At 38.9% G+C, this 18,294-nt stretch overlaps 1 long non-coding RNA gene across 3 annotated transcripts in view; it reads right to left on the bottom strand.

Moving 5' to 3' along the window:
* Window positions 1-18,045, bottom strand: part of LOC307182757 — a 129,437-nt gene extending 111,392 nt beyond the window's left edge. For all 3 annotated transcript variants that reach the window (XR_013827250.1, XR_013827251.1, XR_013827252.1), the window contains exon 1: window positions 17,164-18,045. This is a non-coding gene — a long non-coding RNA (uncharacterized lncRNA). The remainder of the gene's footprint in view (window positions 1-17,163) is intronic.
* Between the last annotated feature and the right edge of the window lie 249 nt (window positions 18,046-18,294).

Below are 18,294 nucleotides of genomic sequence, written 5' to 3'. Positions count from 1 at the left end.
CCTTCCTTCTTTCTGCCTGTTTGGAGCACCAGCAGCCAGTTTGTGACCATGAGGTAACTTGAAGATAGACACTTTGTGATAAAAGATTGTAGAAGAAAAATATGGATTCCTGATAATTGGTGAGTCACCATGTTAGTCCTGGGTTGCCTAATTCTGAAGTTTTATTTTGATAGAAAAATAAATATTTATCTTATTTAAGCTACAATTATTTCAGGTTCTGTCACTAGCCATCGAAACTAATCCTGACTGATACTTCATTACAGAAAAACAAGTTACTTGGGGCTTTTTTGGTAGGTGGCAGGGTTAAGAGGAAGTTCAGCTTTGGATGTGTTATATGTGAGGTGCTGGTGGAACACCCAGAAACACTTGGAAACCCAAGCTAGAGATACAGACTTGGTATTGATCCAAGTGGGAGGCTAACGTCTACAGCTTATCATTTTCACTCAGTGATTCTTAATTTTCTTCAGATCATGCCTATGGTAAGAACTTTCTGTTTTTCATTTCTGAGCATTTAACTTGCACTTTACCTTGAATACAATAAAGGCAATCTTTATTTTGCATGGCAATGCAGAACCAAAAAAATAAGCATGCAAGATGAAATTATGCAAAGTGATTTAAATAATGGAAAAATTATGATCGTTTCATGAGTTTTAAAATATTTGTGAAACTCTTGTCAGTTATACATGTACAGAGAACAGAAAAATAGTAAAGCTATTATTTACCTAGAATATTGGAATTTAAGGCACTAGAAACATTGAGAATTAAAGTGTTTTATTTGTTAAAAATGTATCGAGTATTTTCAACACTGCTTGCCTTCTTCTTGCTGATAACTTACTGTATAGGGAGCGAAGATCTTTCGTATGCCCTAGTGAATTGTCATACTCCTTCCTAAGTTTGGATCAACTTCCAATCTTTCATCCTTTGCACATTCATTTTGTGAAATATCTCCAAAAGTTCCCTTAACGTGGAGGTTGTTTGGCCTGTATTACTTCTGGGACATCTTCATCCTTTTTGTCACAACTACTTTCCTTCTTTATGTTGATAAATGTGCCTTCACTAAGTTCCTCTGGCAGCATATGTAGAGTCCCTCAAATGGTGACAGTGTCAACATTCCCACTGTCAGCTATTTATTCTATAATTCCATTTATGTTTGATACAAAATTCACTTCCAGCAATGTCACTTTGGGTTATTTGCTGTACTTTCATCTCTGTTGGCCAATTCTCTCTTCTGATTGTCCATTTTTGTAAAATGTCATGTGGATTTATCACTTGGAGACAAGATGGTAACACAACTACACACTTTTGCTCTATCTGTGAACTGAATAACAGATGCAGAGTGACCAGTCACTGACAGACTGAAGTAAGTGGCGTGATTGGTCACTGATCATGGTGTGCATCTGTTATTTACATAGTGATTTGTGGACTGAAGAGCTAGCAACAAAGTTTGTACTTTATGCAATTACTGGACTGAACTGAACCATGGTAACTGAAATGTGAACTGTGATGTTGGAGGACTAGGTTATTTAACTAAACCATGGTAACAGGAAATCGTGCATGTCAGAACTATGCAAAGTGAGGCCTGTCTTCCTACGATCAAGTTCAGCACTGGTGAGTAATATCTAGATATGTTCATGTAACATTCATTCTCTCCTTTTCATACCTCCTCCTTCTACTCATGTTTTAGCCATATCATTTTTATTAGTATTACTTCCAGAGAGTGATAAGGGGAATTTTCAATGCATCCTAAATCAGTTTTGCAACTGATAGTTTTGATATATTGGCTAAAATGGGGAGGGAGGGCTTAAATTATCCTTAATCATATATTTTCCAGCCTGTTCTTATATCCTATAACCATGGACTGCTGAATTAACATGGCTGTAATAATGTTTTGTCATAAAGAATTTTTTTATAACAAATTGTGTTATTAGACATTTTTACTAATCAGAATTATCTTTTTACTCATTCATTCAGTAAATATGTGCTACACACTGTACCATGTGCTTGGAATATTTTTATCAGTGAATAAAAGAGGCAATAATCCTCGCCTCTGTGGTGCTCACATTTTAGTGGTAGTTGTGATGGGGTGGAACATGAGGCAATAATAAAGCCTGCTAGTGTTGTAGTGCTGTCACGTTATGACAAGGTTATAAATGGAAAAAATAGAGATATTTAAGAGCATACTTTAAAAAAGTATAACCTTGACCAGATGATCAAAATTAATACCACTAACACAGTGATATTATGGACACCATGTATCTCTAGACACAATACCCTATGAAGGACAAAATATCATTATGTAATATTCTGGCCAGATATGTATAATTTGAATCTAATCATGAGGAAATATCAGATAAATCCCAAATAATGAACACTCTATACAAAAGGAAGTATTCTCCAAAAATGTCAGTGTCATAAATGCTGAAGTTTTTTGTTTCTTTTTTTAAGATCTCAATTTTAGTGCTTTTTATTGCCAAGAATTCTTAGTTTTACCAAAGGATAATTATTCACATTTCTGTATCTGTAGCAAATTTTGACTCATTTATTTACGAAATATCTTAAGCACTCATTTTGATACTGTTTTGGCTACTTTCTTAGCTTGGATCATCTAGGAAACAGAGTCTGAGCAAGTTTTAGGACTAGCACTTCATTGAGAGGTCTGTAATCTGAGGACATCAAGAGTGAGGAAATAAGCAAAGGAGGCAGAAAAGGAGGGAAAATAAATTTAAGGATGCATTACTGAACTGGCCACAGTTTCATGAAGAGGGATAGTGAAGATGTCTCTGGGAAAACCAAATGTAGAAAAGAGTCTGAAACAAAGCTTATTTTTAACACTTTATTTACTTTATACCACATTTGATCATTCAGTGCTTCACTGAGCATCTGCTGGTTTGATATCAGAATACTACTGAGAGTTTATCCCTAATTCACGATCTCATGGATATCTCTACATCCTGTGTTGAGTTCTTCTGTAGAGAAGTCCTTTCAAGTGCAAAGGATCTTCCACCTTCCTCTTTATTAAGGAGAGCCAAGTGGGCAGTTGAGGTTCCATTTCTATATAGGAGAAGCTTAATGGTTGGAAGTAGGTCTTAGACCTTGCACTCTACATGGAATGACAGCTAGTTTCTTGACTTCTCCTGAGTTAAGCCTTTATGATACTTACTTTTAAAACTGTTATAAATCTTAAAAATAATACTAACTAGTGAATATAACAAAAAAGAAACAGATACAGAGAACAAGCTAGTGGTTACCAGTGGGGAAAGGAAGGGGGGAGGGTCAAGATAGGGCTGGGGATTAAGAGGTATAAACTACTATGTATAAAATAAATAAGCTGTAAGGATATATTGTATAGCACAGGGAACATAGCAAATATTTTATAATAACTATAAATGGAGTATAACCCTTAAAAATTGTGAGTCACTATGTTGCACACCTGAAACATATAATATTTAAACTATGCCAATAAAAATTTAATTAATTAATTATTTAAAAAAGAAAACTGCTATAGACTTATATTCAGATGAAAGTAAAAAAAAACTAATTCTAAAGCCAAGTAGAAAAATGTGAGGGTGTTAATATGTTTTGGGGATACCCTGAGCCCACTTCCCTTCACTGGCTAAAAAGGCCAGTTTTAAGCAAAATGGTAGCATAGTGAAAGAATTTCTTTTTGCTCTTCTTCCACTCTCCTCTTTCACCATGTCTCTTCCCCTACCCCCAAAATACACAAGTGTCTGGAAAACTCATGCTGCTCCTTGCCTGTCTGTGGCACTCTACCCCCCGCCCCCAGCTTGCCCTTTCCAGATAGTGCCTTTTACTCTTAACCTCCTGTAGGAGTTTGATAGGGCTGTCATCACAAAATACCATGGACTGGGTGGCTTAAACAACAGAAATTTATTTTCTCACAGTTCTGGAGACTAGAAATCTGAAACCAAGATGCCAGTAGGGTTCATGTCTGGTGAGAGCTCTCCCCTTGGGTTGCAGGGTGCTCATATGGCCTCTCTTTGGTGAGTGCATGAGGATGGTGGTGGAGGGTGAAGAGCAGTTCTCTGGTATCTCTTCTATATGGACACTAATCCTATCAGATCAGAACCCCACCCTTACGACCTCATTTAACCTTAATTACCTCCTTAGATGCCTCATCTCTAAATACAGACACACTAGGAGTTAGGGTTTCAGTATGCGAATTTTGGAGGGACACAAATAAACACCCCCGTCCTAAATCTTCCCTCAAACCTTACCTTCCCCTTACCTTCCCCTAGAGACTTGTTTTTTGCTAGGTGTCTATTGTGATGAACTAATCTGGGCTCACAGCCTAGTTCTGCTCTTACAGAGGGATTCACACAGGAAAGTATATAGACTCTTATTCTTTGGAGAATATCAGTTTGAAAAAAGCATTTCTTTAATTATCAAACCATCAAGCACTGCTGCCCATGTCCAGCCCTCCACCCAAGCATTTGCTATATGTGGCCTCAGGGACCCAGATACTTGGTGCCTAGGCATCTTTTTTCCATTTCTGGCATATATTGTTGGATTTTTTGTTATTAATTGTATCAATGATGTTCAAAGAAGAAACTACACATAAGAATGGGAACAAAGACATGGAAATTGAACATTCTAGATTTAATTTCCAGTTCCACAAATAATCTATGAATAATCCCAGAAAGAAGGTAATAATAAGTCTTATACTACAGTGACTTGTGAAGATAACTAAGATTTATTTATTATTTCGAAAGAGTTTGTGCCAGTTATCAATCTATTCCCTCTCAGCTCTAAATTCACCCTTCAGTACCTGCTCTGCAACATTTCTCCCTTACAATGAGTACGTTAAACTTTATCTATAAAGAGCACAGGAGGGACATTGCAGGAGGAAGAGAGCTTCTCTTCCTGGTTCCTGATTGTTGCATACTGCTTTTTCTAGTTCCTGCTGCACCATCTATTAGTGGTGCAGATGTGTGGGGAGAGACTTCAGGCTCTACTCCAACTGCCCACAGTCCCTCAGCAACCTTGCAGACCCCAGCTCAGGTCTAGTGACCACCTCAGCGTTGTCCTTCCAATGCACACACCATGCACTCTGAGCCTCATGCTCACAACAAGGCCTCAACTCCCTCTACGCCCAGCAGCCTTGGCTCACATGCACTGGGAAGGGAGACCACTTAGGATGTTCTCCCAGTAGACTAGGCAAGATATAATGACATCTTTTAACTAGGGCTATTGAAGTAGAGATGTCCCCTGCATCGTCAGGCGGACTCTCAACCACTGCACCACCAGGGAAGCCCTGGTACTGTATTTTTTAACTTCAGCTGTTGGTTTGTCAGCATATTGGAAAGCACAGGTAGAAATTGATGACATTTGAGACATTTTTATTTCCAGGCATTTATACCAGCTATTATTACCATTTGATTTCCAGGTCTTGCCCTGACAAATTCACACTGATTAAGTGAAAATCAGCCTGGGAACTGTAAGGATGGGTAGGGTCAGGTTCCTCATGGCAGTGAGTTCTTGGCTGGACTCAAGCTCTCCCATCACTCTTTGCCCCACCTTGCTTCTCCCAACACTGATCACACATTAATTGAGCTCCTTTCCTTGCTCTATTTTTCTTCCCCAAAGCTATCATTATGTCTCATTCTATTATGCTATTTATTTTCTTATCTTTTTATTACCTGTCCTACCTCACTCCCATGTAGTATAAAGCTCTATAAAGTCATAGACTTCACTTGTTTTATTCACCCCTACTGTATCTGCTACCCCTGTACCAGAGGCACCTACACGGTACCCAATCTTGTTGAACAAATTAACTTGTCAGAAGTTAGCTTGGTTGAAACTGGAAAAATCACATAGTGCAAAAATTAGTTCATTTCCTCTTCAAAATTAAGAGGAGTATATTACGTAATGAATATAATTATTATAATAAATACACACAATATACTTGTGTGTCAGCACAAGTTACCACTAAGTTTTTTAAGAGATAGTATGCACTTCAGGGAGTTATCAATTCACAGATTACTCATGCCTCTGTCATTGTCTCTGAGGCTGGACAGTTTGGAAGGGATATGTCTCTTCCATTTATATTTTCACCCTCAGTATGAGATCAGAAAAAGAGGACAAATATGGTAAAGGAACATCTGAAGGCCAGCTCTAGGGGCACCAAATTAGGAATGATCTTCACAGACATCACAGATCCATCATATTCCCATTCTCATTCATTCATTCTCTGTCTGTCTGTCTCTCTTTCTCTAAGTTCTGACTTCCCTTGGCCAGCTAAACACTCACCCTATCCCTAATTTGCCTTCATTGCAGTATATCTTTCTCACTCCAGAATATGCTCTTAACCAATATGCCAATTTATAAAGTGTATTAAGCACATCAACCTATAGTTTGTTGCAGATGCTGGATTTTTCCCCCCTAGATTCTATTTGTCTTTTAATTTTGTTTAATTGGCTCCAGTACAGGAGTTGGAACTAAATAAAAATGTTAGCTCCAGTTTCTCCCTCCCTTAAAACATACATGAAGTAAGCATATACTTCAGATCAAGCACAATGCTGGGTACTGGAGATACAAAAATTAACAAAATACAATCTTTTTCTCAATGGACTGACTCTTGCCTGGAATGATAGCAGTGCTGATACTGATGCAGATAAAGTAACTTTTTGTTTTTTCCTGAACCTTCCTTCCTTGTCTCTGTCCTCAGGGGAAAGTAGAGGCTTGTTCACTTCTATCACTTCTCAAAGATGACCAACAGTATGTTTTCTAAATTTTATTATTACTTTATTATACAGTTTATATTAACTATATATTTGTGTACAGACATCTTCAAGGGTTAACTATGGAGCTTCTTTGTATAAAGACTCAAAGTCTGACAGTAATTGCCTCGCAGTGGCCTGCTTTTAGTTTTGGGAACATTCCAAGCTTTTTCTTCTTCAAAGCCTTGTTAATGCTCTTAGTATGTATGAGGCTCTGCTGGAATGATCTTCCCTTGGCTCTCAGGCACAGTTAGCTCTTCCAACATGAGGCCACCATAACCACCTGACATAACAGCCTATGCCACCACTATCCCCTATCATAAGACTCATTTGTTTCTTTCATATTTAACACAATTTTTAGTCATTTCAGTAGCTTGTTTTCATGTGGATTGTTTCCCTCACTAGACTATGAGTCAAATCCTTGTCTGTCTTGTCCACAGCCATATCCCCAATGTCTAGCAGAGTGCCTGGCATATAGTAGTTGTTGAGTAAATATTTGTCAGATAACAGGAAAAGTAAGGAGGAAGAGAGCAAAGGGGGAGGAAAGGAGGGACAGAGAAAGAAACCTCCCCAACCTTCAATCATCTTGTACTTCTTCTGAACTCCTAAAGGGTCTACTGTCTAGTAATCTTCAAAACACTTTGCTCATTTACCTCCTAAATTAATGTATTTAAATGATATATGCCCTCACACATGTTTAAATTGACATCTAAAATTTGTAGTCATAAGTTGAAACAAATGCAAAGGATAAACATCCTACATATTGTAAATATTAGCATTTAAAATAAATCTATTACATGATATTCTTTGAAATGTATCCAATGGGACCTAAATACAATAGAGATTTCATATCTACCACCATCCATTTTAAAAAGGCACAAAGGGACTTCCCTGGTGGTGCAGTGGTTAAGAATCCGCCTGCCAATGCAGGAGACACAGGTTCGATCCCTGGTCCAGGAAGATCGCACATGCTACGGAGCAACTAAGCCCGTGTGCTACAACTGCTGAGCCTGCACTCTAGAGCCCGTGAGCCACAACTACTGAGCCCGTGAGCCACAACTACTGAGGCCGCATGCCACAACTACTGAAGCCTGTGCGCCTAGAGCCCATGCTCCACAACAAGAGAAGCCACCACAGTGAGAAGCCCACACACCACAACAAAGAGTAGCCCCCACTCACCACAACTAGAGAAAGCCCATGCGCAGCAACGAAGACCCAACACAGCCAAAAATAAATAAATAAAATAAATTTATTAAAAATAAATAAAAAGGTACAAAGATTCAGCCATACCACTCCTAGACACCCTAGACTTCTCTCCTAGAGAGAAACTGGTATAGAGGTCCTCTACAGGATATGTACAAGAATATTCATAACAACTTTATCAATAATAATTAAAAGCTGAAGAGAAATCAACTAACTGTTCCTCAGCAGTAGAATGGGTAAATAAATTATGGTACGTACAAGCATACATACACAGAGATATTATAAAGCAATGGTTCTCAAACATTTTGGTCTCAGGACCCCTTTATACTCTTAAAACTTAATCGAGGACACTAAATTGTTTTAGTCTATTTGGGTGTTTCTATCAATATTTGTCATATTAAAAATTAAGACCAAGAGATTTTTTAAATTTTGTATTAATTTATTTTTAAAATAAAAGTAACAACATGGATAAATCTTGAAAACATTATGCTAGTGAAACAATCCAGACACAAACGGAAAAATATTGTTCCATGTATAGGAGGTACCTAGAGTAGTCAGATTCATAGAGACAGAATATCAAATGGCCATTGCCATGGGCTCGGAGGAGAGGCAAATGGAGAGCTTTTGTTTAATGTTAAAGAGTTTCTGTTTGGGAAGATAAAAGAAGTTTTGGAAAAGAATGGTGGTGACAGTTGCACACAATGTGAATGTACTTAAGGCCACTTAACTACACACCTAAAATGGTTAAAATGGTAAATTTTATGTTATGTAGATTTTACCACAATTAAAAAGTAACAATAATAAATCCATTACATATTAATGTACATAATTTTACGACAACTATATTTTCTAAACAAAAATATTAGTAAGAAGAAATGGCATTACTTTAGATTTTGCAAATCTCTTTAAGTCTGGCTTAATAGAGGACAGCTGGATTCTAATATCTGCTTCTGTTTTCAATCAGTCATAATATGTTATTTGGTTGAAGTATATGAAGAAAATTTGGCCTCACAAAGACATATAGTGGAAAAGAGAAGGATTATTCCAGTAGCCTTTTCAGAAAATTGCAAACAGTCTTCTTTAATACTACATCAAAACTTGGTAAGTGTGGGCTTCCCTGGTGGTGCAGTGTTTAAGAATCCGCCTGCCAATGCAGGGCACACAGGTTCGAGCCTGGTCCAGGAAGATCCCACATGCCGCGTACCAACTAAGCCCATGTGCCACAACTACTGAGCCTGCGCTCTAGAGCCCACGAGCCACAACTACTGAGCCTGCGTGCCACAACTACTGAAGCCTGTGTGCCTAGAGCCCGTGCTCCGGAACAAGAGAAGCCACTGCAATGAGAAGCCCGCGCACCGCAACGAAGAGTAGCCCCCGCTCACTGCAACTAGAGAAAGCCCGCACACAGCAACAAAGACCCAAAGCAGCCAAAAATAAAATTAATTAATTAATTAAAATAAAACTTGATAAGTGGTAGTTTCTTAAAATATTGGTTCGCCAAAATATTCCAAATATTGACACACTTCATGGTATAGCAGAAAAGTCACATTTGTTAATATCACCACCAATCTCAACAGAAATGTCATGAAGTACTGGGAGGATGTTAAGTGAATATAAACATTCCAAATTTCTAATTTTTGTCTGGAAATGCAAATTTTAACAATGTCCACAAATACAGTCAGTTGTTTGCCTTGCAGGAGCAGGCTCACAAAATTTTTTTTGACAAAATACCTGCCAAATATCTAAGTCTGAGTAATCATACTTTGTTTTGGTTCTTTTAGGTAAAAATGGTGTTCTATGGAAAAGCGACCATTTCAGTTCACAACTCAATTGCACGAGTGCTTTCTCCTGAGACAATCATCATACATACATACACAGAAGTAATTTATGTGTACTTCCCATTTAATCACAGAATATTAAGAAGACATGCACTAATCTCAGCAACACAGGAACAAAAGGGAACTTCGTCAACCTGATAAAAGACTAGTAAATTTACTAGTTATTCCTAATATCATAATTAATGATAAAAGACTCCCTCCAAAGACTGAAAACAAGGCAAGGATATCTGGTTTCCTTGCTTCTACTCAATACTGTACTCAAGAATCTAGTCATGGGCTTCCCTTGTGGCGCAGTGGTTGGGAGTCCGCCTGCCGATGCAGGGGACGCAGTTTCGTGCCCTGGTCCGGGAGGATCCCGCATGCCACGGAGCGGCTGGGCCCGTGGGCCATGGCCGCTGGGCCTGCCTGCCCGGAGCCTGTGCTCCGCGGCAGGAGAGGCCGCAGCAGTGAGAGGCCCGCGTACCACAAAAAAAAAAAAAAAAAGAATCTAGTCAGTGTAGTAGGAGAAGAAAAAGAAAAAAAAGCATATGAACTGGACAGGAAAAAAAAAAACTGTCTTTATTCACAGATGACATAATTATATACATTAAAAATTTTCAGAAAGATCTACGAAAAGCCTGCTAGAATTAATAAGTGGGTTTAGCAGGTTCACAGGATACCATGCTAATATATAAAAATATATGCAATTAACAACTGAAAGTTGAAATGTAAATAACATATAATTTTCAAAAAATATAAAGTACTTAAAAATAAATCCAACAAAATTTGTGCAAGATTTCTATCCTGAAAACTGCAATATATTCATGAGAGAAACTTAAGAAGATGTAAATGAACAAAGAGATATACCATGTTCATGGATCTAAAGATTTAATATTGTTAAGGTGGCAATTTTCTCCAAACAAGTGTATGCATTCGATGCACTCTCAATCAAAATCCCAGCCTTTTTATAGAAAATGACAAACTAACTTTAAATTATATACAGAAAAGCCAAGCATCCATAATAACCAAATGAATTTTGATTTTTTTCTTCTTCAGTTCTTTAAAATAGGCATGACTGTTTAAAACAAGAGTTTAAAACAAAGAGGCTGTCAGCATGGATCTTAAGACATTAGAAAAATTATAAGAGAACACTATGAACAACATTATGCCAACAAATTCAACAACATAGATGAAATAGACAAATTTCTTAAAATACACATTGTATCAAAATATATACAAGGAAAAGCAGAAAATCTAATAGGCTTACATCTAATAACCACATTGAATTTATTATGAAAAACCTTCCCCAAAAGAAAACTCCAGGGCCAGACAGTTTCAATGGTGAAAACACCAGTTATACAAATGTTTTTCAGAAAAGAGAGGAGAGAACACTATTCACCTCATCTTATGAGGCCAAGTGTTATGGGCTAAATTGCATCCCCCAGAAAATTAATATGTTGAACTCCCAACCCTCATTACCTCATAATATAACCATATTTGGAAATAAGGTCCTTACAGAGGTGATTAAGTTAAAGTGATACTGTTAGGGTAGGGCTCTAATTTAATATGACTGTTGCCCCTAAAAGAAGAGGAAGTGGCACCAGGGGCATGTGCTTGCACAGAGAAAAGGCCATCTGAGGACACAGAATGAAGGCAGCCATCTGCAAGCCAAGGAGAGAGGCTAATGAGAAACCAAACCTGCCCACAACTTGATCTTGGACTTCTAGCCTCCAGAAGTGTGAGAAAAGAAATTTCTGTTGTTTAAGACACCCAGTCTGTGGTATTCTGTTATGGCAATCTTAGCAAACTAATACACCAACATAAGCATAATACCAAAACCTGACAAAGATGGTATAAAAAACTATAGATTAATATCTTACATGGATACAGAGGCAAAATCCTTAACAAAACACGAGCAGACCAAGCCAATAGTATAAAAAAAGAATAAAGCTTCAAGACTAAGTAGGATTTATCCCAGTAACACAAGATTAGTTTAAGATTTTAAAATCAATTGTTAATTCACTATAGTAACAGACAAAAGGAGAAAACCTATATGATCATTTTAATAGATACGGAAAAAGCATTGAAAACATCCAACATTTATTCCTGATAAAAACTTCCAGCAAACCAAGCATGATATGGAACTTCCTCAAATGAATATATGGCATCTATAGCATAATTAATGGTGAAAGATAGAATTGTTTCCTCTACAATGAGAACAAGGCAAATATACCATTATAACTACTTCTGTTCAACATTGTACTAGAGGTCCTAGTCATTGTAAGAAGGAAAGAAAAAGAAATGACACTAAGATAAAAAAGAAGTAAATTGTCTCTATTTGCAAATTATATGATTATTAAAAATCACTCCCTGTGTTATTAAAAATCACTCCCTGTGTTAAAAATCACAGGGAGTCTAGAAAACAGTTACTAGAATCCATAAGTAAATTTAGCAAGGTCATAGGATACAGGGTTCATATAGAAGAATCTGCTAAAAGTAAACATTAAAGATATATCCTTATATCCTAACAGCAAACTTGGAAAATGAAATTTTAAAAGCCATTCCATTTACCATATCACCAAAAAATTATGAATAAGTCTAACAAAAGATCTTTATATTGGAAACTGCAAAACACAGTTAAAAGAAAGTAAAAAATATCTAAATAAAAGAGAGATATACAACCTTCATGGATCAGAGGGTTCAATATTGTTAACATAACAATTCTCCCCAAACTGTGGTATTGGTGAAAGGATAGACATATAGATCAATGAAACTGAATACAAAGTAAGAAACAGAGTGCGCACACACACACGCGCGTGTGTGTGTGTGTGTGTATGTGGGGCAGGAGGGAGTGTTTTGACAAAACTGCCAAGTTAATTTAATGGAAAAAGAGAGAAAGAGTAGTCTTTCCAATAAGTAGTACTGTAACAACTGGATATTGGGTATCCATATATTTTTTAAAAAAGCAGGGGGACTATCAATCCTAAAGTCACACCATATGCCAAAGTTAATTCAAAATGGATCATAGTCCTACTTGTAAAACCTAAAACCATAAAACTTATAGAAAAGAGTATCACAGAAAATATTTATGTCCTTGGGTTAAGCAAAGATATTTCAGAAAGACATAAAGAGTATGAATCTAAGGAAAAAATAGTCATGCCAAGGTGCCAGGAGTTTTAACCATCATTGCTTTTGTACCATCGACAAAAACGTCAACACACTGAAAAAGGCAAATAAATAAAACCCTAAATGGTTATGAAAATAATTTTGACCCATGGAACCCCCAGAAAACTCTCAGGTACCCCCTCCAGGAGTTCTCAGACCCCACTTTGAGAATAGCTATTTTGCAATAATTAAAAAGAATGAACTCTGGTGTATGCAACAATGGATGCATCATACAGACATAATGTTGAACAAAAGAAGCCTGGAACAAAGGAGAACATACCATATGATTACACTTACACAACTTCCAAGAACAGGCTACAGTACTCTATAGTGTATGAAGTCAGAATAATGGTTAACTCTGGAGTCAAGGAAGAAGGAGATTAACTGAGAAAGGTCATGACGGGAGGGCATCACCTATATCTTGATTTAGGTGGTGGTCTGTGTATGTTACTGTATGGATGTTATACCTCAATAAAAATACAAAAAGAAGTAATATAAACAAGTCCTTCTTTAACAGTTTTATGTCTTTCTTTTTCTCCCTTGAACTTATATTTCAATTCCACTTCCTTACAGACTATTATCCTAATGAAATAGATTTCTATATTTTAAAGTCTTTTATTAAACATCCTCTAACATTTCTATGCAATATTCCTAGGCATATTCTCAAGTAGGTCAATTTTAAGGAAGAATTCATAGTGAAGCTAAGAATCCGGAAATTCTAGTTTGAAGATAATGGATTATAACATTCATTTGGCATTTCATACCTTAATTGTTAAGTATATTTTTATCTGTGTATGTCTTGTTTCACTAGAATGTTAGTTCCTTAAAGGCAGGGATGAATCTCGAGTCTTCCATAGCAAAGGACCTGGCATGCAGTAGTTGATGGCTCATTGATTTATTTTCTCATTCATTCAGGCAACAAAGATTTCTTTAGCATTTATGTGTAGGGTACTTGCTAGGCCCTAGACGTATAATAATGGGTAGATGCAGGGCTCAATAAATTCCTGTTGATAACTGATTGATATTATCAGCTACATTTTAGAAAGCGTGTAATTCTCTTTTCTTCTGAACTCAAGTGCAGGTGCACTACAGGTCTGATTAACCCTGTCATAAAAATGGGGACACCAAGACACAGAAATTAATTAACTGCCTCACTTAGGGTCATGCACTTTGTCATGGCTTGAGTAAGGATTAAGACCATTACAGGTTTTTTCCTGGACTGAGGTGCTATGGGAATTCATTCAGATTGACTGGAGTTCATATTTCATTTAAATGCTCTCATTTCACTTGTGCTATATCCACCTTCCCTAACTCATATTTCAGGACCTGCAGTCTGAATCAGTTTACTTCCACTTCAGACACTGTCAAGATAAATTAGACACTGAGGGTCCATGGCACCCTCTGAAGCAGAAGTGCTATTAGTAGAAAATATATAAGCAGGTTTATTTTCAATATAGTGTAGCACTTTTTTGGAGAATGTATTTTCTACTATAAATGAAGTAGGAATAACAAACCTGAATGAATTTTGAAAACATTTAAAATTTGATTTTTACTATACATCCTCAGGCAAGCATAGCCAAAGGAAGGTAAACAACAGTAAATATTTTTATCTCTGACATTGCATCTCCAAACCATTCTGTTGAATAAGATCTGGCAGGTCCCTGACTGTGAGCAGAGATAGGGTAACAACTCTGATGATACATAAACTTGTATCAGATACAGCCTCCATTTTTGCTGTAATTATCCATCTATAGCCTAGCCTGTTCAGCTGACAAGGCATGTTATTAATAAAGCCTACTGTACCATAAGTGCCCTGCCCTATGTGGTATTTATATTGTTGGAAACTGTAATTGTCTGAAACAATGGCCTCTGTGAAAAGATGTGATATGTTTTGAGCTGTGTAAAGATCAAAATAGTTTAGACTAATAATGGTAGCTGTTTGTGAAGGATTAAAACAGGGGTTATGCTGCAGAGTTAATGACTCGGCCTTGCTTTCAACGTTTTACTTCCATTCTGGTCCCTGTGAGATAACCTGGAATTTCATGCCAAGTTTCCCCACCAGAATGTAAACTCATTGAAGGCAAGGAACTCTGACTTATTCACCAGCATCTTCCCAGCACATAACACAATACTTGGAAAAGAGTCAACACTGAATATTTGTTAAATGAAATAAATGAATGAATATGAGTATAGGGAAGAAATGGAACAAGTTTCAGGTTCAAGCCATTATCAGAGTTCCTGCAGGTTGTGACTTGGAATAGTAGAGTGGGACCCAATCTCCAGGAGATCAGTACTAATGGGGAGGGAGAAGGTGAAATGGAAGCAGTCTGAAACCGAGTAGCTGAGGATACCACGTGGCACTCACAGATTGCTGAGCCAGACATAAAAGTTCTGGGTAAAGAACTCTGCTGGGAAAGAAGAAGCTTGCCCTAGTTCCTCACCTCTCCACCCTCACCTGATAGGATTTAGATGAGTTCTTGCATCTTTCAACCTGGATTCTCCTGAGACAACAAAAGGGGCTTCAGATCTCCTCTAATTCTCACTAATGGAGTGCTAGGTAGAACAGCCTGCAAGTGATGGCTTGTGGCTTAGGGACCACTGTGAGTGGCTAGGATAAGAGCAAGGTCTTAGATAGATAACTAGACGGAGGGCCAAGTCTTGAAATGGAGCCAGATTACCTCTCCATTGAATTAGTAAAGACAAAATATGAAGGAAGATTTAAAAATTTAGAAGTAATGAAGGAGAGTAGATACAAAAACATTTTGAAGTAGAGAAAAAGAAAAATGAAGGAAACTTTTGAGACCTAAGCCGCAACCACTTTTCCTAATTTCTTTCCTTGCAAAATCTGATATTGTTTGCATTACACCCTCCTGCATGCTCATGGAAGGTAATTTCCCTTCCCAGTATGCAGGGTAGATTATGTTTGGCCTCACAGCATGCGAGGTAGATTATGTTTGGCATCGTTCTTTCAACAAGTAATTAGTTTAGGATGTGTGTTTGACACAAGTCTGCCCAATGGGACTCAGTTCTACTAGAGGCCTCTAGGAAAGGTTAACCTTCCTTTATTATGAAAGAGACAGAGACAGAAAGAAAGAAGTGGGAGACAATATCCCTCTTTGTTGGATTCCCTTGACTGCATTTGATGCCAAGAAATGCTGAAGATATGATGCTGCCTTGAAGGGAGATAGCAGGAGAAATTACCATTGTCTGAGGATGCCAGAGTAGAAAGAAGAAATCTAGTTGGGGCCTCAGCGACATACTTGAGTTACTCAATTAACCAGTAAAGGAACCACCTTCCTCCAAACTTCTTATTTGATGGGATAATAAATTCCTTATTTTTCAAAAGCTACCTCCAGTCTGGTTTTCTGTTGCTTGCACTTACATTGATAGCTTGACTTTTCTAATAAAGGTGAGAGCATGTGTTATGAATGTGAAATGCGGGACTTGAAAAGTTTGAAACAGATATTTCAGCTTTTACCCATAGTCTCCATCTTCTTATCCCTTCCCCACTACTACTGGACTCAGACAAGGGCCAGGAGACACAGGACTGGATGTAAAGGGACCTCTCCCTTCTCAAGACTTAGTCTTTGTTTCCGGCTCAAGCTCAGTGTGTTTGACTCTTCCTGAGGACATGTTCTGTCTCAGGAAGCTCCTCATTCACTCCAGTAAACAAGCTTCTGGCGCCCTGCCCCATCTGTTCCTCAGACATACCCAGGTGTGTCTGAACCCCAAGCCACAGCTTAGGCTCAAGTGGGGAGCAACAAGCACAGCACCCTTCTGTACCAATATCTAGCAAGGCTTTGTGGCCCTTGAGCAGAAACAGAATTAAAATGGTCAAGACTTAATGATGGGAACTGGCACAGGTATGGGATAAGGTCTGAATGCAGGAGTTAGCATTGACCCTTGAACAATACAGGTTAGAACTGCAAGGCACCACTTAATACGAGGATTTTTTTCAATAAACATACAGAACTCTTATGAAGACCACACAGCACCAAGCTTAGAACTCCGCATCTACAGTTAGTGTCAATACATGTATATTAAGTTTAATTTAATGAGCAGGTTGTGGGCTCAAGGTCCAACCGTTTCCTTTTACAGACTCTTCTGTTCAGAGAGTGTCTTTCAACTACCACCACCTTCCCCCACAAAACAAAACCTTCAATGTTTTCACCTCAGTTATCTGTTTATTTTAATAATATACTTTGAAATTGGAAGTGGTAGAATAGTTTTATTTAACTTACCAGGAAGAAATCGAAGACACAAAGAGATGATGTGACTTGGCCACGGTCCCAGAGGGCATGCGTGGCAGAGCTAGGATGGTCTCTAAGTCCCTGGGGGCTCTCAAGCCATTGTTCTGATGTCCCTGTATGTAATTGTTTTGACAGCAATTTCCCTGGTTCCCTCACTAGCCTGCTAATCACGCACGTCAATCACATGCAGGAACGCCATGGGCCTAGGGTCAGCCACAGTCTCTGGAGGACGTAATTCAAAAGAGAAAACAAGGCACCACAGAGCACTTTCTCCTTCCAGCATGTATGTCAGTTGTGGCCTCATGAGTCTGACAATGTGTGCAGGAGAGGATGTTGTTTTCTTTCCCCCCAGAGGGAGAAAGGCTATATCAAGTGTTCTGACCACAGCTGAAAACCAAGTGAGAAATCCAGCAGTTTAAAGTCCTCTGACTAGAGAACACTCAATGATATGGGAAGAGTTCTCCACCCAATCTCTAAAGAATCAGGAGGGCTGTCCTCTTTCTTCCTCCTCAACGACAGTCTCCGTAGTTTCACTCCAGTCTTTTAAGCGACCCTGAGGGTGGTGAGGCTTAATGTGAACCTTGACACAGATGGTTCACACTAATTACTCTTCTCCTGCAGACCACTCGGCCGTCCTTCCTCATTTCACTTTCACTTTGGCGAGCAGCACCGAGGGGCCCAGAAGCCACGGTCCAGGCCCAGTCCTGGGAAAAGGCCGCGAGAAGCCGCGCGCGTGGAGCCGGGAGGGCGGGGCGGGAAGGGGAGCGTGCGCGAGTGTGAGGCGTGGATCCTGGAATGCGCGTGTACGCGGCCCGCGAGCACCGCCCGCGCAGCGCCGATTGGCCGGGGGCGCGCGGCGGGGGAAACCCTTGGCTAATCTCCTGCCACTCAGCCGGGTCGACTTCGAATCCGGACCTCAGCGCCCGCGCGGAAGGACAAATAGTCCCGGCGGCGGTGCCGCGTGCCCCTCCAAGGCTGTGCTTACCCCGCCCGGGGCTGCGGGGGCCCAGAGGCCCGGGCGGCGGGGGAGGGGCGTCCTCCGCGGCTCCTCGACCCCCGCCCCCTCCTCGCGACCAGACGGGTGGATTGCGCTCCCTTGGGAAACGTAATTGGATTCCGGGC

The sequence above is a fragment of the Stenella coeruleoalba genome, assembly GCF_951394435.1.
Source record: "Stenella coeruleoalba genome assembly, chromosome: 2".
In the NCBI taxonomy this organism is placed as follows: domain Eukaryota; kingdom Metazoa; phylum Chordata; class Mammalia; order Artiodactyla; family Delphinidae; genus Stenella; species Stenella coeruleoalba.
This window is presented reverse-complemented; position numbering and strand designations above follow the sequence as displayed.